Source organism: Sebastes umbrosus, chromosome 4, assembly GCF_015220745.1.
Source record: "Sebastes umbrosus isolate fSebUmb1 chromosome 4, fSebUmb1.pri, whole genome shotgun sequence".
Lineage (NCBI taxonomy): Eukaryota > Metazoa > Chordata > Actinopteri > Perciformes > Sebastidae > Sebastes > Sebastes umbrosus.
The window spans coordinates 4,461,358-4,482,989 of NC_051272.1; the positions used below are offsets into that span (position 1 = coordinate 4,461,358).

General features: G+C 39.8%; 1 protein-coding gene across 1 annotated transcript in view; it reads right to left on the bottom strand.

Annotated features, from left to right (window-relative positions):
* Positions 1-21,398, bottom strand: part of lingo1a (leucine rich repeat and Ig domain containing 1a) — a 146,958-nt gene extending 125,560 nt beyond the window's left edge. Inside the window, exon 1 of the mRNA XM_037767412.1 lies at positions 21,028-21,398. The gene's annotated coding sequence lies outside the window, so the exon portion shown is untranslated. The remainder of the gene's footprint in view (positions 1-21,027) is intronic.
* Between the last annotated feature and the right edge of the window lie 234 nt (positions 21,399-21,632).

Consider the following 21,632-nt stretch of genomic DNA (forward strand, 5'->3'; position numbering starts at 1 on the left):
GTTCAGATATTTCAGTCAAGTCCAAAGTGGTAGACCAACTTTGACATCCCATTGCGAGTGTGGCAAAAGATATCAGAATCAGCCTTTAAATCATGTGAGGTGTTTAATTATATGATGATGACTCCACTTTATATGTCCTTAAATCCCTAGATCCCCAGCAATGACCTGAAGTGTCCTCAGATTTCGCTCTGATTTTTACATTTTTAATCCTTTTTGCTAAACTATTTTGAATTTTTAAAAAGACATTTCGAACCACAGCTTCACCGTTCCGACATTAAACGCATCGGGTCGACCGGGGTGCAGCTGTTTTGATGAGACAAATATTGCTTTTGTCAGACTGTCAGAGGTACCCATTCTTTCAACTCTTTTATTGCTCGTAAAACGACTCCCTTCTACCCAATGACTGCGATGCACCTGTGCCACCATCAATAAAAGCAGCTTTGCTGAGTGTTTTAAGCAGCTGTTAACACCTCCTGCAAAAAAAACGGGACAGCAGGTAAATTGAAATTGTAAACCATTTCCAGATCAAAGACAAAAGGAGATACTGAGGAACTGACAGTACCGCCAAAGACAGATGCATTTAGGGATACAGCAGAAGCAGTAAGATCATGGGTGCATTCATGCAGTCTCTGCTGTGTAAGATGACTCAAACTTGAATTGGGCCTGATGTCTGCCTTTGACATACTGTGAAGATATTTTTGTCTTTTTTTTTGTTCTTCCTAGTTGGTTATGTGGAGCAGACAAACAGTTCTTTTTTTTTTTTTTTTCGATAAAAATGTGTGATCTAATTGGAGAGGCGCAGCTGCAAAAGACTAACTGTGAATCTAAGTGTCCTGCCAGAACAGACTTCACTCTACAAATTTTTAAATCATGAGACACTAACGGAGAGAGTGTTCTCTGCGACACACCAGCAGAGCTTAATAACTATACCTAATTACACATGTGAAGAGCACTATCAACACCTAAACATCCCAAACTCATCTCAAGTTTAGGCGGCAGTCACAGTTTATTTTAGTCCCATCATGTATTAACAGATTGTTTGGTGCTACTTCAAGCTGTGAGTAATGCAGGCAGGAGCAGCTACTTCCATTTCAGTCTTATGTTATCAACAAGGGCAAATAAATAAAACACCAAAATTGCTTTCAGAGAAGATGTTAAGTCAAAAATAGTTGTATCTTTGTGCAATCTAGACATTTCCTTAATAACCTCAGTTGACGTAAATTTAATTTTAATGTCAACCTAAAATAAAAAAAAAAAACACCAGCAAATGCCAAAGCAGTAACAGTGTATCTACAAATATGTCAGACAACACAGCCACATACTGTATAAATGTTATATAATATCTGAGCCACAAAATGTACAATTTTCAAAAAAATTAATTGCAAAATTCCTGGATGTTTACAATGATTTGTGCATTATTTTTTAAGTATTTAATGATTACGAAATTATTATGTAAACCTTTAAGAAATTATTTGTAAAACATCTATAAACTTTACATAGATAGATGGACCAGATATTTGTCACACTTTGTTAATGGTTTGTAAAAAGGTTGTTAAAGGTTTACAAATCATTTAGTAGTCATTACCGAATATTTAATATTGAATGTTATAATGTGTGCAGCAATAAACTGTTAACAAATACTTTACTGATGTCATCTTTTACCAGCAACTATACAATTTATAAACTAAATATTTCATATTACACAAACTAATGATACAATATCAAATTATAGCATCACTAATAATTAGTAAATATTACTAATTGCCATTTCTTATTTGTGAACAGTAAAATAACTATTAACTGAGTTTAATTGACTATCAATTTACCATTTATAAATGATGGTTATTATAAAGTGTTATCTTTTCTCTTAATGTCTAAACCTGCTACTATGGCATACTGTGCTAATTCCCCACAAACAACAAGAAGACATTTAATGAACTTCTGAAAATAAATAGCCTCCCTCAGTACTGTGTCTACAGCGACAGACTTAACAACTCCCTATGGCACACCGGCATGCACAAAAACTGAGTAGAAATGTCAGAAGGGACCGGGGCAAAAATCCCAGCGGGAGCCAGGAGTGCCTCCACCACACTGTCTTCCACTAATAGCAAAATGTTAAATGTAAATTCAAGTTTGTATTAGAGGTGTTAGTAACACTTTCAATCAATGAGTAATTTGCCAGACACCTGCACTTAATTATGCTTTCAAAACTGTCTGGCTTGTGCATTTATTTTTAGAGGAAAGATCAGTGCCTAAAGGAATTTCAAAACCAGACTCACAATAACAGACTCACATTGTATATCTGCTCAACAGTGGGGGGGTGGTACTCTGTGATGAGGATGGTGCTACAACACCATGATGCAAATGACAAAGAGTTACCGTTATTGCAGTAGTTTACATCATGATATTAACTTTATTTCAGATGGCACAATGTTTTGAATGTGACTTGTTGTCACTTTACCAGCCACCACAAGCTGTGTTCAAGCTGTTTTCCAGTTAAATGTTGCACTCGTTCTATTTTAGCGTCCGGGATAAAAAGAAAGTAACGGGAGATATCCACTATGTTCCTTTTATGCATTAGTTCTGGTTGGCTTCGAAAAAGTCAGTTCAACTGTTACTTTTCTATTATCTAAGACACAAAACAACTGCATGACCAGGGCATTAAAGATAGGTTTGGTTAAAGCTGAAGTAGGCGAAATTGGAGCAAATATGATTAAAAGAAGATATATATTTTTATAAAACGGTTGCTATATCGTGACAGCAGTACATGAATCAGGTAACCTGAAAAAAACCATGTGCCTCTGTGTCCTCCGGTGCTCCTAACGGCATCTGCAAGATGTCACAGACCGGAGGAAAACAAGCAGTCAGAGCTGATCTGAGATCTGCTGTCCAGCTGCTGTCTATGAGAGCCGGCTGTCAATCACTCGCAAACTCCGACCAAACGGTCAAACTAGGCTATGAATCAATATTATGTTACGTTAATGCCTATTTCTCTCCTCAAATGTTTTCAGAATCATCTTGTAGTGTACGGTCTAGCTGTTAAATGAGAAAGTTTGTGAAGCGGCCGCCATTGTGAAATCTGTAGAAGGAACGCCAAGTTCTGGTCACATGACCGGAGCACAGCCAATAGAAACGCTCTCTCTCTCGGAAATGACCTGTGATTGGCCAAAGTCTCCCATCACGGGCTACATTTTCTAAAGCCTGAAAACAGAGCCATGATGAGGTAAAGAAGTCTAGTTATCTCTCAGAACACTTGAATTGCAATATGCTGAAAGGTTATTATGGAATTTTTGCCCAATGATGCCAAAAATATACTGCCTACTGCTGCTTTAAGTATAGTTATCACTCTACACTAAACATATAGCTGCTATTTACATATCCAATAGTGATGACATATAGGGCAAACACCACATTGCATTACTACCCTTCACATCTAAATACGTATTACCATCCTTCATATAATAACAGCTTATTGGGAAAATAAGATCCTTATGTAGTTCATCATTCATATGTCGTGATATAAGTAACATACCCGGCAAGAATCCCATTTCTATCACTCACATTATACTAGTAGCAACATCTGTCCCATCTACCACCGCCATCGCGGCATCATTTATCACACTGCTTTCAGACACTTATCATAATGATAATAGCATGACCTACAGGGCATTTCTCACAAATCATGACAATAATATATTTCATGTGATAACATTGCCAGCTTCAACCTAGTTAGCCATTAAATTTTGCATTCATGTATTTCAGAAATACCTCCTGTCTGTTGTTCAATTTAAAAATAAATTGTTCATAATTAGCTATGTTGGTCATTTTTTCCCAACCATTCATTAAAAGGGATGATATTTTTTTTTGTTTTTTAGTGCCTGAGCACAATCCTACAACCTGTGGGCCAACCTTCACCATAGATTCCGCTGAGCCGATAATCCCACCCCCTCTGTTATTATACCTATTAAAGTCTGTAGCAACTCTGTTCCAAGTACTTGGCATTCATAAAAGATGTGCATGACTGTGCCTCTGCTCCTATCACATCTCCAGCATATATATGATTCCTGTAGCTTTAGTCTTCCCTCTTACAGGGAGTCCAATAGCCCCTATGAATGACCCTATATGTAATATGCAGTAGGTAACCTTCATAAAAACAACTTTTTTATCATATTTGCTCAAACTGTATTTCCTGACAGTAGAACAAGAGACAGATAATCTGTGAAAAAATCAGGTTCCTCTGATTCCTTTTAGTGCTTCTAATGGTATTAGCCAGATTTCATCACGCCGAAAAGAAAACAACCAATCAGAGCCGAGGAGTCTCAAACGCAGCTGTCAATCACTGCTCATCAATTCTGATTAAACCGTCAAAATAGGCAGCGCTGATCAAATGTAAATCAATATTCTGTTACTGTAATGCCTATTTCTCTTCTCCAATGTTTTCAGAAACATCTTGTATGTACTGTTTAGCTGTTAAATGAGAAAGTTTGCTCTCTGGGCAGTGCTTGGTTTCGGCTCGACTGTTTTCAACATGGCCTCCCAAGCTCTCTTGAGACCGCTGAGTTTCGGTCGGTGAGATTGTCTCATAAGGCTATAAACTCTAGCTGCCCTGCCCGTTTGCCCCTTAACTATTTCCTGTCGAAACTAATTTTTGGTGGGATGGGATGCATGTTCCAAGTGTCATTGTTAAGAGCAATAAACAGTAGCAAAACATAGAACATTTGATTTATTAATAACCCTTAAGTTGGACATTTTTTTTCAAATGTAGTAAAGCTTTTATGTCCAAATAATGCACAACTAAAACCTACATTTTCTGTCAGAAATGCGTCATGATCGAGGTGCCCTGGTAGCTCACCTGGTAGAGCATGTAGCAAGGCTGAGTCCTTACCGCAGCAGCCCGGGGGTTCGAATCCTTGGCTCTTTGTTGCACATCATCCTCTCTCTCTCCCCCTTTCATCGCTATAATTGTCACTATCTAATGAAAGCAAAAGCCCAAAAATAATCTTAAAGCCTTAAAAAAATCCATCATGATCAGTGAAAATCACCAAAAACATGACCAGGATGAGTGAGATGTCAGTTTGAGACAGATACTGAAAAGTACATCCTCTTCAGCAACGGAATGCACCCTGAGAAGGGGGAAACACATTGGTGGTGTGATAAACTGGTTCCCCCATGGTAGAGGATGGTCCATCTGTTTGCAGCGCCAATGAGATGAGATGAAACTTTTATGATTTCTGCCGGGAAATTGGGCCACTGCAGCTGCAAACAGTAGCTGGATACAGCAAGTGTAAATAAGAATGTAGAGGCCGGGTTATACTGACACAACGAGACGGGATAGCAATCCCATTGGGGACATCTGGTCATAAACAACTTCAACACAATATTTTAGCTTAAAATAAATGAGTATTTATAAAATAAATTGTAGTAGTACTGTATTAGACTTGTCAGACTCTGCCGGACCATTTTTGTGTCAAATCATTGATTCTTTAGTAAGTAGCCGTATAATAAGCGGGATAATATACAGCTATTGGGTCACTGTTGTAAAATAAACCCCTTCAGGGTATGACAGGGGTCTTGCATCACCCTTTCTGGGTTTATTCACAACAATGACCTACTTGCTGTACAGTATCCATTACATATATTAGGACGCATGCTCTCACAACAACAGTAGAGAACCGTAGCGTACCGAAGAGAAGACTGCTCATGTGCCCAGAATTTGATGGAACATGGATCCATTTTCTTTGATATTGATACTCAAAACAAGACTAGGTATCGCTAGTATCAACACGATCTTCTGACATCCTCCTTCAATTAAAGCTAGAGCATGTAAATCATCAAAATTAAAATAACAAAGTGTGCTCAACCCATATATAGAAAACTGTACTCTAATTCATAACCCAGGAGAGATAGTTTGGAATAATTTAAGGAACTATATTTACAAAATAAATAGAACAATATGAAAAATTACAAGTGGAATAAAGACATTTGTATCAAAGGGCCTGCATCGGGTCTTTAAAACATGCACGCACAATGTGACCAGGCTTTAAATGTGTTCAAGTAAAGCTGTAAATACAGAGAGGCAGAACTGAGTGTGTACGTGTGCCCTGCTAGCTCTCTATCTTATCAGAAACTCCAGATGGAAGAACAATATGTACAGGAAGATGACAGCGTATCAAGCACATGTGTGTTATTGTCTTTTCGCCTGACTGCAGCGATAATCAGACTCTATTTATAGACAGGAGTAGCTACTGTACATACAGAGAGATCGAAGGTTTTAGAGGTATGCATCAATCCCACATATCAATCAAAAAGATAAATATATACATATATGTGTTTCTTTGGAAAAGAAATATGCATCCATCCAGGAGAGATTGCATATATCTCGGCTTAAACATAACAGCTGTTGGCAAGAATACTAGTCTGTAGAAGACATGATCTCACCTAAAGGTCATGAGAGACCGCCTTGTACTGTAGTTCTGATGCAAAACATGTGTTCCTGTGTATGCGAAATATGCTGTGATTAATGAGAAAGATAACCAGATCTTGTGTCTGTGTTTGGTTTTACCAGCCGGAAATAGTTTAGGTTTATAGGAATCACAATCACTATCGTATTCAAATTGCTCCTCATTTACCAACTAAATGACCTAAAAGTCATATCTGACATTATGTAGGAATGTTCTCTATGCCTTTTGTATTTTTTTTATATATTTATTATTTGTATCCTTTATAATAAAGCCATGAAACAAAAGCCAGTGAGCTCGGTGGAAATATGTGACAAAGATTAATTTATTAGCCTGGCCTAGAAGAAGTCAGGAGTTGGCAGGAAATGGCAACAAAGAAAAAAAAAAAATAACACCCAGGAGGAATCATGTGGAAATCAATTTCCAACCGGTTTCTGGCTGCAAACTGAAATTGGAGCACACACCTGGTTTTTGAAGATGATATCATAACCAGTTGAAGAATCTGAGATAATCACTTCTATAGACTCTCGTAGATAACTGCACAAGTCATTTTAAACAAAGTCGAGAAGCAGCTCAGTCGATGTGCATAGGGCATGAAAAATCCATTATCCACGCTGAAGCATTTTCCCACAATTTCACGCCAACCACTTAAAGGTAACATCCACAATCATATAAACGCTGCCGCTTCACCACTTTCAAAGTGACACTAGCTTTCTTCCTCCTCTTCCTCTGTCTACACCTTAAGGGGTTCGTCCACCGTCTGCTCACGTTGTAACAATTTTTTCCACGCATTACGTCCCGCCACAACATTCACTTTGAACTTGGAAGTGTAGTGCGGATTACTGAAGCAAGACACTCTCCAAATGTGGCTTCGAGTTGTCTTTAAAGGCTTGGAATCCCATTGATACATTTGAAGTATTCACCTCCATTACTGCGAGACACTTTGGATAAAAGTGACCCAAAAAAAGAGAAATGGGATATGTTATGCATATTTTATGATACCGTTGAAATTATAAAAGGTTACACTTACTCACACACACACACACACCAACCCATGGCTGTGTCTTCCCATACAGTGAGAGTCAGATTAAGAGCAAAGAGGGGGCACTTCGATTACAGCAGTAAAGTGACCCGCTTCACACAAAGTTCACCTCATTTTGGTTGCAAATTAAATGTCGGCTCTGGTTTAGAGAGCTGAGCGGGCGGCCTCACAGAATACCAATATGCCATGGCCATTCCTCTACATCAACTTTGTAACCCTATAGGGGTTGTTTAATGAAATCAATTCAACAGAGGTTTTGCCTTCAATATATATTCATTCCAATGAAATACACAACGTGCTCATAAAGAGAATAAAACTAGAGGCGTTGAACAATTTCAATTCTCACAGTGGGAACACAAAAAACCTGTCTCATCAGCTTCAAATTAGACTGTAGCCTCGATCATATTAACAATACATCATCATCATTAGTGGCTTGACCTCAAGTGTAATCACAGCATATTGTAGGCCAGTTAAGCAACAGGGTGGATGCTTCTTTCCAAAGCATGTTACAGTGTGAGTGGATACATGTTTAATCTACTGTAGGTAGTCCCTGGGGGAATTAAAGGGGACATATCATGCTCATTTCCAGGTTTATACTTATATTTTGGGGTTTCTACTACAACATGTTTACATGTTTTAATGTTCAAAAAGCACATTATTTTTCTCATTCTGTCTGTCTGAATATACCTGTATTCACCCTCTGTCTCCGTTTTAGCGCCTGTCTCTTTAAGACCCCTCCCTAAAAAGCTCAGTCTGCTCTGATTTGCTTTTGAGACAAATATGGTGCACCTTTGCAAAGGTAGTTCTCAAGTTGTGGGCAGTATATTCTAATAAGCCTGCGTGTGACATAGGAAGGGGAGACAAATCTGAATGGCTCGTTGAGTCACATGTTTTCTGATCCAGGCAGCCCACAAAAAAACTGACTAGGTTGTTTTATTTCACAGTTTGTGGGTTGGTAGACAGTCCAGATGTCCAAATGTATGTGGACAAGCATTGGAAAAGAGATTTTCAATTTAAATAAATGTCTGTTGAGTCACTATCTTTCGCAGAATGAGATACCACAAATGGTGATTAAACATATGGCCCACTTATGAAAGTATGGATATATTTATATATTTGCAGTAATCTGAAGTGCTAATACACATTTCCTACTGCCGCAGCTTCACATTAAAAGCATTTAAGTGGCGAAATACAATAAAAGTCAACTTTTATTAGGAAGTAGTCAAAGGAAATGCAATGTGTTTGTCAGTGAGCTTGACACGGACTGTTATCGTTCATCAAAAATGCATCTACAAAACAAGACAACGGTCATTTTTAGTCATTTTTTGACAGCATATCAGTTTGAAATATGGCTGGGAGTGATGGAACAATAAGTAGCAGACACAGAGAGCTGTCAGATGAAGAGCTGCAGGTGACAGGCTGCACATCTTCAACTTCTCAGCGAGGTAACCAACCACTTTCACTTTCGCTGTTCGAGGACCCATGCTGTGTGCGGCATAAAATCAGATCACGGTTGTTCACGGAATGATGGAAAAAAGGCCAATTATTTCCACACTTCTTTACTAAAACAACAATAGTTTGGTTTGCTGCAACATCTATTCTTGGACCTATAGTATTAAAACGCATTCCCTGTTACCACCAATGAACAGGGTGTCGCCAGATCAACCAGGACTGAAATCTTACGGTTGCCACTTTAAGTCTTTAAACCTGACAGTGCAACCATGAAAGCATCATGCTCTTCTCAGTGAACAACACAATATCACAATCATCAAAAGAGTCCACTGAGTTCTTACTGTTCCCCTTTAAAGCCCTTCACCTGTGTATTTTTAGAATTATTATAAGACCCATAATGTTTTCCTTAAAGGCAGAGTTGACGATGTTATCCAGTAAACACTATTTGTTATATTGGTTGAAATGGTCTTTACACCCTTTCCAATGTCGTCGACCCTACCTTTAACTACAAGAAGCTCATCTAGGTATAATACTTCCCCAAACCCCTTCACAGACAGCTCACCAGTGCCACTTAGCCCTCTGCTCCGAGGGTCTTTTCCAATTCGACTTAAGTGGAAAGCTCACCTGAGCCTGGCCCACTTAAGGTCGTTACAGCTGAAGACTGCAGCTACAGGGAGCCGTCTCCTGTCTGAACCTCTTCCATCATAATCTGCTCTCTCACCTCCTGACAGCGTTTACTCCCTCCCGGAGCAGGTGATGAGTAGCAACGCCGCGTTAACGTAATGCTATGTAGATCGCTTGTCCCAGGTGGTGATGATACTCAGTCACAAACACATGCTGGCAACATGTGCCATAATGTGCATTAATTCAGTGTATGCATAAGCAGGCACAGCATGTGGTGCATGACAAACAGAGCTGTGCATTACCTGAATGTAAAAATGCTTTTTTTAAAAGAGCTGTTTGCATGTATACATATATTAAAGTTAAGAGCAGCTCAGTGCATGCACTAATACATACAAGTACATGTATTGCATGTAAACAAGATTGTTGATGAAATAACCTACTTTTAGTTGTTGCTCACCAACTACAAACTGCATACGTATAGCCTAATTTTAGGTCAGTGAGTACCAACTACAGACTGCATAAACTATCAGGCAAATCTCTCCAGAGCCTCCTCCAAAGGAAAAAGAAAAAGTTGTGCAATCCCAGCCAGAGAGGAGGATATGACAGACTTGTCTAGACTGTCTCTCATAAAGTGTCTCTTGCAGTCTCCCTGTAGGATGTCTGGTATGAAAAACTATTATCAAGTGAATAAGGCAAATCTGATGTATACCACTGAAACATTTCCAAAGCATGAGTATCACGTAGTTAAAGCCGAAATGGCTGAGACAGACAAGCACGAGCACGACCGCGGCGAGGTGATGACTGACCGACTGAAAAAAAAAAAGGTTGAGGTTCAAAGCCTGAACGCTGGACGCAGGTGCTTTTATTTCACCACGGGTAATTAGCCCTCTGCAGCTGAGCCGTGATATAAATTGAATAACATCAACAAAGTCCATTTACTTTATAACATTGATAAAGGTGTAAGCTGTACGTGACCCAACGGCTGCAACAAAACCAATAAGAGAGAGAAGGAAATGTTAAACATTCACGTCTTTGCACAACCACACCGTCCTGAAAAGAGACCTGATCAGACACCGTGAGTGAAAACACCCGTGTGGGAGGACCACTGACGTGCAGAGACAACTGAAACGTCTCCAATTTACTTCTTCTATCTTTTGATACCTGGTCATGGATGAACAAGACAAAAAAAAAATCTGGGTGTTTTCGTCTTACAACTTTAACCCTTTCACAGTGTGTTTTCAGTTCATGAAAGTTAATTGTAACATTTTGGTCACCTAAAAATGTTTTATTCAGCATTTGGTTGTGAAAAAACAATATGGCGATTGCCAAAAACTAAGATAGCGGCGGCCAAAATGCCAAACTCTAGGCTTCAAAACGGCAGTCAACAAACCAATGGGTGACGTCACGGTGACTACGTCCCCTTCTTGTATACAGTCTGAGTAAAAGACATGATGTGGTGTATTCCTTTTGTCAGCAACAACACACTACAATACACCTTAATGGCCTTAGTGCTTCGCCATATAACATACTAGATGAACTGAACACACAGGAAGCCAAACAACAGATATCATAACTAGGTTTCCCGACCCTTTGAGGCCAGTCCAATGTCCCAACGTTTAGGTGACAACATCCTCACAAGCTCAGACACTGGAGCCTTTTCATGTCATCATATCAATGTCATATTCTTGTATTCGATGTACAGTAGCATATTGGAGGTCACAAACGGCATTGTACAAAAGATGATATATTACCTGTCCCTTAATCAGTAGAACAATAATACATCAGTCTAACAGAGACAGTCTGCATATCAAGTGACCCCGCATGGCATCTCAAATCCAGTGTTGAGGGACCAGATGCAATAGAAAAAACACACAAAATGCACAGTATATACAAAGTATTCTGAATCTGCTTTGTCTGTAATCTGTTGAAGAACATTTTAACATATTTTTCACAGTCACAGTGTCCACTGGCCTGCTCCGGTATAATTATATGCAAAAAGGATGATAAATTTAGCTGAATAATCAGCAGGATTCAGCAAATGAAACAACTGAAAGGCACAAGCCCAAAGCCCCTCTTCTTCTTATTTTTTTCTTCACTCTTAAAAAGTGCCCTCCTAGAATGTGCGCATTAGCATTCATTAGCATTAAGGGGCTTTTGTTTATTTATTTAAACCTGGTCAGTATTTTACTGAAAGAGACTGCCCTGTACAAAAAGGAAAAAACTAATTTCAGATGGGAAATGGCCAACCAAGATGAGAGTGCACAGCACTGACCAGAATACTAATGATAGAGACCTGGTGAGGAGGTAAGAAGCTTTTTCCATCACATAAAAACGCCGGACTGCTTGAACCCTGTTAAAATTAACATACACAGTGACAGTTATTCGTGCCAGCTATCGGCCCGATGCCGTTTTTTTTTTTTTTTTTACATCTGCCGCATTTTCATTTTTTGCTGAATATCAACTTAAGGTATGTTGCAGATAGAATGAGTTTCTGTCGGGGTGGTCAGGTTATTTTATTTCTTTACAGCACTGCTGAGTAATTCAGTTCAAACCATCAGGATCAACCATGTCTGCGTTTTCAACTTCTGTTTCAGTGAACTCAGAGATGCTTTGATCATTTTGTATGGTATCAGGAAAGATATTAACATTTTCAAAATAAAACTTTTGCACAGCTTTATGCTTGTTTGAATATGATGATCAGGCTTCCCTTGTTTTCTTCCTTTTTTTTTACAGTAACTACCAAAGAAGCTCAGCTGCTTACTAACACGCTATTACACATTCAACATATGCTCATACAATGATTTGTGTAATATCTTACCAATAAGTTATTCTTCCTTTTTTGTTCGTTTTCCCACGAACGTCCAGCAAAATGTCGTTTCAAAATAAATTTCAATCAGGAAACAACTACCTTAGGTTTAGGCAACAAAACCACTTAATTAGGTTTAGGAAAATATCGTGGTTTGGCTTAAAATAACACCGAAAGTGGCGTTACTTAAGTACGTCAGTTACCTGACAAATAAATCAACGTTAACTTCTGGTTTCACACGGTACACTAACGCTGGTCTCCTGGCCGAAAGACTGGTATATTTTGACCCACCCCGACCTCGATTGTTCACGATTACTTGAATTCCACACAAATTGATTTTGTGGGATATAAATTAATTAGATGCATTACTTTTCGTAGGTATAGCAACGAACAATATATAAGACCAGCCTGGCACATTTGACAGTGAAAGTGAAAACACACATCCATCCTGTTACACACAACAGTCAAACTCGTATGTGCAATTTTAAAAGCCGTCCAAGTAACCATATGATTTCCTCGGGCCCTCATTGGCCTGACTGTGCTGAATAAGTCATTGTATATTTACTGCCAATTTTGATCGTGACCTGGTCTTAAAAATAAAGTTAAACAAGTATTGACTTTATATTTCATACCTCCCGTGCGTTCTCCTGCCGCGTTGATCCAAAAATAGAGCTCTGGGTGCATCATCCATGATAATTAGAACTATTGGCAGCTTGCTTTAGCCTGTGTTTTCACTCTCAACTGACGCTGATCATAGTGGAGACTTCAGTACAGTCAGGACTGGGAAATGATCCAGGAGCGACGTTGGTGGAAGAGGCACCTCTCACCCAGCTGTGCTTATGTAATAGACTAGCTCTTTTGAGCCTGAAATTAATCTAAAACAAATAAATACTGTTTTCATGGTTTAATTATATCTTGTTTTAGCATGTTTCCAAGCAAGCTGTGAGAGTTACAGCTTTTGAAATATTAGTCACAAAGCAGGATTTGTTGGGAGCGTGTGTTCCAGGGCATCGGAGTAACAAACACGCTGGGGGCCGAGGGAGAGGTCTCAACTAAATGTGTTATTATTTTTAATTTACCCCCGACTGTGAATGAGTGAGTGAGTGTGTGTGTGTGCGTGTGCATTGGTGGAGTGGGCAGGACCAATTTCGAGATTGGAAAGTGATGTCAACCAGCCAAAAACGCAGTATTTTAATAACGCCTGTTTGTAAGTCATCGCCATGCTGAGTCACTGACATTTACAAAAGCTGTGCACACACGGGTCCTACATACAGATGGCCTCAGTTTTCTTCACACATTAAGGCCAACAATTGTAGGCCCATCCGTCCCATCCATCGCCCCCATTCTCCATCCCATATGGAGTCATAATTACTACGGTTGTTAGAGGTCGCTGTCGTCTTCTTTTATACCTTCTTTTGGTGATCGACCATGTGAATAGAGGATAAAACCTACTAGTGGGTGTAGCAGGGCCCTACTTACCCACATCTATGGTGCTTATAACCACAGATAATGCCTATTTAATAGCCTGATAGATAGCCTATGTACCGGTGAGTTCCTTGGCGTACCATGACTGTTTCTTGCGTACTTCTTGGTACTCTTTTCTGCCCTCTCCATATCAGATTCTCTGGGAGATTCATAATGGCAATGCATAACGGCGCAGCGCCGATATATTGGCGCCATGCCTCACAAGCTGTATAAACATAAAAACTATGTTGGGAGCATCTGGAAAGCCAAAGGACAGCACGGAGGAGGGTGAGAACGAGGGTACTGTAATTTATCAATACAATGTTCATGTCCTTTCTGTCCCTTTTTTATTTGTGAACAAATATAATTAATGAAACATTATTTAAAAGTTTTCTGAATCAGCTCTTTTAGGGTAAACGTTTCCAGAATAATTAAATGTTCAGATGAAGGCTGTGATATGTGTAAATAATAAAATATCCATTGAACTAGTAATAATAATGGTCCAAAATGATGTGAAATTGTATAGTTTTAAGTCAAAACCTCCAAATTTGCTTGAGGGATGACTCCCAAACCCAGTATTTCTTAGTACCTTTTATTCACTGTCAAAATTCAGAATGTGTCTCTTTATTCTGCTTCATAATATGTAGGAGCATCCTGACTGGGACACTGCCCCTAAAACCTGAATGAAACCTACTATAGGCTACAGATAACACAGGAAAGCACTTTAACTTTTAACATTAAACACCTTAACCCTATAATGTTCCAGTTGGAATATAATGGGAGTATTGTAGGCTAACTATAAAAGATGCATAGCCTAAGTTTAATAATATAGCTATTAAACCACAGCTACTTATGACTGACAGTATAACATGCTTAAAGAAATAATGAAGAAATAGGAATAAGTCACAAGAGATTGCTGTTACCGGCCGATACACACGCCAACATGTGAATAAGAGAGCACTGGCACTTATTTTTTTTCCACTTCAAGCTCTGCTGCAGGGACTGTTTAAAATATCCCAAACCACATATTGATAGGGGATCAAGTGGCACATGTCATTGCCTAACAGGTGAGAAAATCACCAGCACTCACATGTACCTAATAGATTGTGCACAAACAGGTCTGAGAAATTGCCTCTGATGCTTTGTCCCATGCTTTTTGACTAATTAATATTCATGGCGGTCTAAGCCTAGCACCATAGTGGAGGAATTAAATTAAGATAAAATGTGTGTTAGCTGTCATCCATTGGACAAAGCTCTTTCAGTATAATATTTGCAACTGAGCAGGAGGTTAACCCCGGTAAAGTAAAATGTTTTTTAGCTTGCTGTTTTTAGACACCCAAAGGAAAAATACCGATTTACCAAAAATATCAAGCACTTCTATTAATATTGAGCTACAGCTTTGCATGTTGAAGCTAGCAGCTAAAAACCCCACACAATCTCCTCACTCACATCCGCTGAAAAAACCCCAGAAAAAAACAACCCAAGAGCATCTGGATGAACATTTGGGATTTCTCCAATATGACCTCCCCCTCAATTCCAGTGGGCGGCTCGCTACGTGCGCCAGCAATCACAGAGAATCTATTGAGCTTCCTCCTAGAAGTATTGTTTGTCCTTTCCTTCGGCTGTCGGTAATGGACTGGCACAAACAATTTTGACAGAATTAACAGGTGGGACGAAATGCCAAAGACTTTGTAAATTGAGATTGAACGGTGATTTAACACAGTGAAGGCCACCTCCTTGATATTAGGCAGAAAATAAATGTATGTATTTCTGAGTAGAGCTGTACAAAATGCAGGAGTCTCGCTCCTCATTGCATACGTACATCACTCCCTCCTTAGTAACACTTTCCGTTGGAAGCGGTTTCACTTGGCGGTGGTTTGATGCCAAAACATGACGCGGAAAGGAAGAAAGCTGATGCTTCCTATTCGCAGCATGATTCTGATGAACACAAGCAGTGTTGGCTCATGTGCCACCATTTTTGAGGTGTAAATACACTACAGGAAGTATAGATGTATAAGTGAATCAAAGTGCATTTTCAGCAACCAGCAATTGGTTGTGTCACAGTAATTATAGTAAGCAGGAAATTTTTTTAAACAAAGGCCAGGTTTCATTAAGGAGAGCTTGAATTATATCATTCAGATTTAGATTAGAGCTACTCATCATGCCATGTTTGGAAACAGGCTTGTTCACATTGTAGTTATTGTTGTAGTTTCTTTAGCATGTGTACGCTTCAGCAGCAAGCTGTTCAATACATTGTACATCCTTAAATACCAACTCGGTCCCACAGGAAGGCGTAGAAATACCACTATATTACACGGACATTGTGCGTGTCATGAGTACGCATTTTAGCCTAGTTTAGTGTGTCATTTTTATGCCATGCAAACGTCCACAGTTAGGTTTAGGCAAGAAAACCACTAATTAGGTTGAGGCAAGAAAAACACGTAATAAGGGTAAGGAAAAATCATGGTTGGGCTTAAAATAAGTACGTAAACGATGTTACCCAACTACGGAAAAGACGTTACAAACGTCAATTAAAACATTAACGTAACTTACAAAACAAAATATCGGTCAACAACGGTCTCGAATATTGGTCTCCTGGTTAAAACTTGTGTTTGTTGGGCACATCCACCCGCATCTGCTCACCATAAGTGGTCTTTCTCACTTTTTATACGACGTCACTAACTCTTACCGTAGTATATTTACGGATATGCATTTACATTGCAGTCAGTACAGGATAAGTGGCGTAAAAATTACACGTTGGAAATCAAGAAAGGCGTACTCATTGCACCTAAAACGCCTCGCCCATTATTGTGATATTTATACGCCCTTTCGTGCCAACGGGCTGTAACTACAAATGAGTGGATGGATGGGTCAGCAAAGTATGTGACTTTTTGTCCATTTCTAGTCTATAATCACATCAAGCATCATAAAAAGCATCATCTTCCTTCATAAATAATGTAGGGTCCATATTGGCCAATCAGTAACTAATCTGTCCCCTTGTAACTGTAGCACTCCTCTTGGGCCACTCATTGTCATCCTGAAAATGCTGCAATGCAGTAGCAAAAGCCTTCATTTCCCTAAATTCCCTCTTAATCTAATCAGAGATTTTGCACATGCCACATGGATAACCAAGCAAACCATAGTAGTAGTCTAGCCACTGTTTATTTTAAGTGTGTGAATGAACAGATGAGCAAATTAATGCAGATTCTTATCCATTTGCCCTATTTCATCATGAAGAACAAGAACAAAAGTCTGAATAACATTTGATTTGCTCTTTGAAAGAATTTCCATAGAGGCAATGTGTCTCAAATGAAAACTAGGGCAACAGAGGAGGCATTTTGATGTGATTTTGTAGAACAACAGAATGCACAAAAGGTCAGTGAGGGTTGAATCCTTTTCCTGAAACAACAACATATAAGAATCACTATTGTGTTGGCCTAGCAATGCATCCAAATGCAGAAGATAAAAGCCGTTCCTGAATTATTTATACAATTTTCAATTTATACCATTTAGATTCGCTCAGCTGGCCGGAACAAACTAGGCAGGGGAAGTGAACAAATCTTGCTCTCTCATCCTACATGAACAACTGCTGAGTAATGTCCTTAACCCCCAACTGCTGCAGACTACAGCTGTATTTCACAAATCCCAAATGTGAGTGCATGTGAATGTATGAGTGTGGATTCTAGAAAACACATGTCACACTTTGTAGCAGATTTAATAACTAAACGAGTGACTCATCTTTTTTAGTGTTAGATAAAATGAAATTCCTATGATGGATGATTATATTTTATGTCTAATAAAAGGCGGAGATACTACGGTTCTCTTTTACGTTAGTAAATTCTTACTTTTTACAGTATGTGATACTGTGAGCCTGGTATTTTGATTAAACATCTTTAAAATGTAGGGTATTTAATTTATTGTCCTGCTTGATTTGTGAAAAACCATGCAGATTAAGACTCCAACTATTCAGGTTGATTGTTTTTTGTCTGTGAAGGAGTTCCTCAGGGTTCTGTTCTCGGTCCTCCACTATATCTGCTACATTGGACAAACCATGCCTTATTCTGTTTTCTCTTCCTGCCTGCTGTTGATAATAGGGATCCATTACAGTATATGAATGCCTCAGATCATTGTCTAGCTGGCACACTGCAACCTCACTGCTGAGTATCTGTTGTGATGGCATCACATATATCAAATAATGTGACATTTTGTCACGAATTAGAGATGCTCAGCCACCTACACATCAGATTTATGACATTGTGATGCTTAGTTTGCATAATACACATGACCAGAAGCCCACAACTGTTAACAATGCATTTTCATTAAAAAACAATTGGTTTTAATAAGGTTTGTTCAATGTCCAACTAATACAATTAATTAGATTCATCCATATTTTATATAATTAAAGAGTATAACACTGCACTGGTTTAGTTGGGATGAGAGATATGTGGTACTCCCTCTCCTGTCAATCTCACTTTCAACCCCACCCTATATCCAATCTGCTCATAATCTCCTAAAACCTTCTCTTTGACAAGCTTTTTATATGAAGTTTTTGTTAAAGGCGTTAAATGCCATATTAGCTAAAATAAGCTAAACCATCATATTATAACCATCATAGTGAGAGTTATTGAGTTTTACATTAAGGGACGGAACCTTGGATATATAGTGTTATGAGTGGGTATTAATACAAGGATCAAAACAGCTCTGAAAAAGATTTACATTGACTATGTGTTAAATTGTGTCTCGCAAGAGACTGCACTGGGATGAGAATCTCATACCCACAAAACTTAACAATGCTAGCCCACCACTACGGACACCATTAGCTGCAGAATCGCTGTGACAAATGGGCCAACTTCATTTCATGCATCATGGTAAATCATGAAACCACATCGGTAATAACCATCATTTGCTATAACGGCCTTAAGAATAATTGCCTTGGAGGTTGAGGAAAAGAGGAGTTGTGAATTTCTTATTCGGCGATGGGCAGTGTGAAGGGTTCCTGGCTGTGGGTGGAGGAGCATTCACGGGCACTGTGAGTCACTCTCGGATGTCACCCATTGAATGGCAAGCTTTTACTGCAGCCGAGTCGGGTAAAAATGACTCCTGCTAGCCACATCCTGTGAGCGTGTGCCTGAAGGGGACTGAGATGGAAAGAGGGAGACATCACTTAATAATTACCAATCAATTAGCAGAATACCTTCAGTTCCAAATACAGGAGATCAGCTCTGAATTTATTAGTGAGGCATCCTCGGATATCTCCTTGATTCCATCTTTCATCCACACTAAAAACCCTCATGAAAGCTTCACTAAGCAAAATCCGATCTGTGTTGTTCATTCAGAACCCTTAAATCCAAACTGATAATGCATTTCAGCTCAGCTGTAGAAACTAATAAAGCATTCAAACAAAAATATGCAGCGACTAGATATGTGATACACTAATGAGACGAAACCGTTCAATACACCGCATTAAATCCAATCTGCTCGAATATACGTTTCACAGTTAGCATTGCCCGTGTGCCAAAAGCTCTGCCATACAAACATGAACTGCTGTGGCTGCACCTGTATAGCCTTGCCCTAAGTGCTGGAAAGGAATTATAAAGGAAACAGAAGGTATACCCAAGGTGGGGTAATCTGATTTATCTTTTATTATTGTTCCATCCTCCGGTGTTATCGTGGTTTCTTCTCTGAAATGGGAAATGTGATCAATATTGATGTCCTTTGCAGGAAATGCGGCCGGGCATGTGTTGAGATGCAGGCCGTGGCCTATCTATCAGGTTTTCCGTTGGAGAGCGTGGATGTGTGTGTAAACTGAACCCCTACCAGGAGCTTGAGCCTCAGAAGAGGTTTGAGGCTTGTTAGTTAGCACACACTCACTCCTCCTCTGTCCCTTTTCGTCCTCTTGTCTCTGGCTTCCTGTCAGTATTTCATTGCCATATCCTCTCTCCTTTGCTCTCTCCCTACTTCACCTTCTACTAGCACCTCTCCTATTCTCTTCATTGCTTTCAGTGCCAGTACCAACTCTCTCTATCTCTCTCTTGTATTCCAACATCTTTCCCCTCTAACTCTCTTTACTCTCGTCCCTGAAGAGTTCACAGAGACAAGAGAGAGATGAACAGAGAATTAATAACAAGACAGCAGTAAAGATAAAAGGGAAGAAGCTCATCCAGCATGCAGATGGGACCAAAAATAGCAACATCAACTTCGCCTCGTGCTTCCAACTGACAAAAAGTGAAATAAACACGGCATCTTTGTCTATATGTGATTAGCATTATATCTTCTTAAGGATGTGAATGATAACAAACACAGTAAACTAAATGTAAAACAAATTATTAAAATAATCCTCTATACGCATCCCGGTGATGTGCAAGTCAGCCATCTCAGATCGGCGTCTGGTGATCTCTTTATAAGTCAGAGCTGTTGTCGAAAGGCCCAATCAGGTAATCAGACAAATCAACATGGTGGGAAGCTGCAATTTCTCACTCCCCCACTTCAGCTGAGGAGGTCTCTACGAGAATATGTATAGGTATGCAGGCATGCATCCAAAGTAGGAGTATAAGTCCCACCTTGTCGCATCACAATAAGCCCATCAAGCACACACACACATTCTCTACAAACACAAATTCACACGTCCTCATACTCTCCCCCCTGTGCTGTGAACAGAGGGCAGCACACATTTAAATATGCACGTTAAATTCAGACATTACTAATGCACTTCCGGCTACAGAATCAGAATTTACCTCTTTATTATGACAAAGTCCCTTCCTGTCAGCGTTCACAAATCCAATGCTATCACTGTCAGGTAGACCATGCAAAGTTGTCTCTAAGGGATGGGAGCTGAAAATAACAGCAGATCAATAGCAAGTACCAAGTGGAGCATTTTCCCCCTCCAGCCTCTGAGAGCATGAGCAACACTGCTGGTGTCGGCACACATTTCCGTTCCCTGCTTCTGTCCCCTACACTCTCTCTCGCACTCCCCAGCCAGCCCATCCTCATTTTCTCCCTCTCTCCATGTCCTAAATAGCTCGCCCTGCTTCATTTAACTGCCCCCCTATCCCATAATGTGTGCTGCCTGCACCTGTCAATATGTTATGAGAAGCAAATCAAGTAGGAAGTGCGAGAAAAAGGAGACGGATATACAGAAAGAGAGTGGAGAGGGAGGGAGAGAGGGAGAGACATGTCCTTACCAGAGCTGTAACGAAGGGAATCCAGAAAGTGCTTGCTTCATTCCACGGTGGCTGCTCATTAAATCCAAGATACAGGGGGAAGGATTGAAGATTCCATCGAGATGCTGCCCCGAGAGGAGGGAAATGAGATTCTTTAATAGGTGGATTTTAGAGTGTCTTTAAAAAAAAATGTGGTAAATATGCATAAGGAGAAGGATCTGATATCCAAGTCCAGAGCACTTCATGAGTCCTTCCCGTCAGCTGCGAAGCCACATGTGTATACACACTGACACATGCGGTTCACACGGCAAGCCACACACATACACACACACACACACACAGGGAGGGTGTATCCTCGGTTAGTCTCAGCTAGGCTGAAAGATTGAGGGAGAATGAAGGAGGGATGGAGAGAGAGAAACGGCAGAAGGGAGGGGATCTGGAGAAGGGCAAGGTGGAGGGAGGAGCTGCAGTATGTGATGAGAGATTGAGAGAGAGGGGAGGGAGGAGGAAGAGGGGAGGGGAGGGGAGGAGAGGAGAGAGTCTCTCCATCCCTCCTTATTTCTCCCTCAATGTGAACTGCAGTGGGATCTGCAGAAACGTAACAGTGGGAGTTGATGGAATCATTT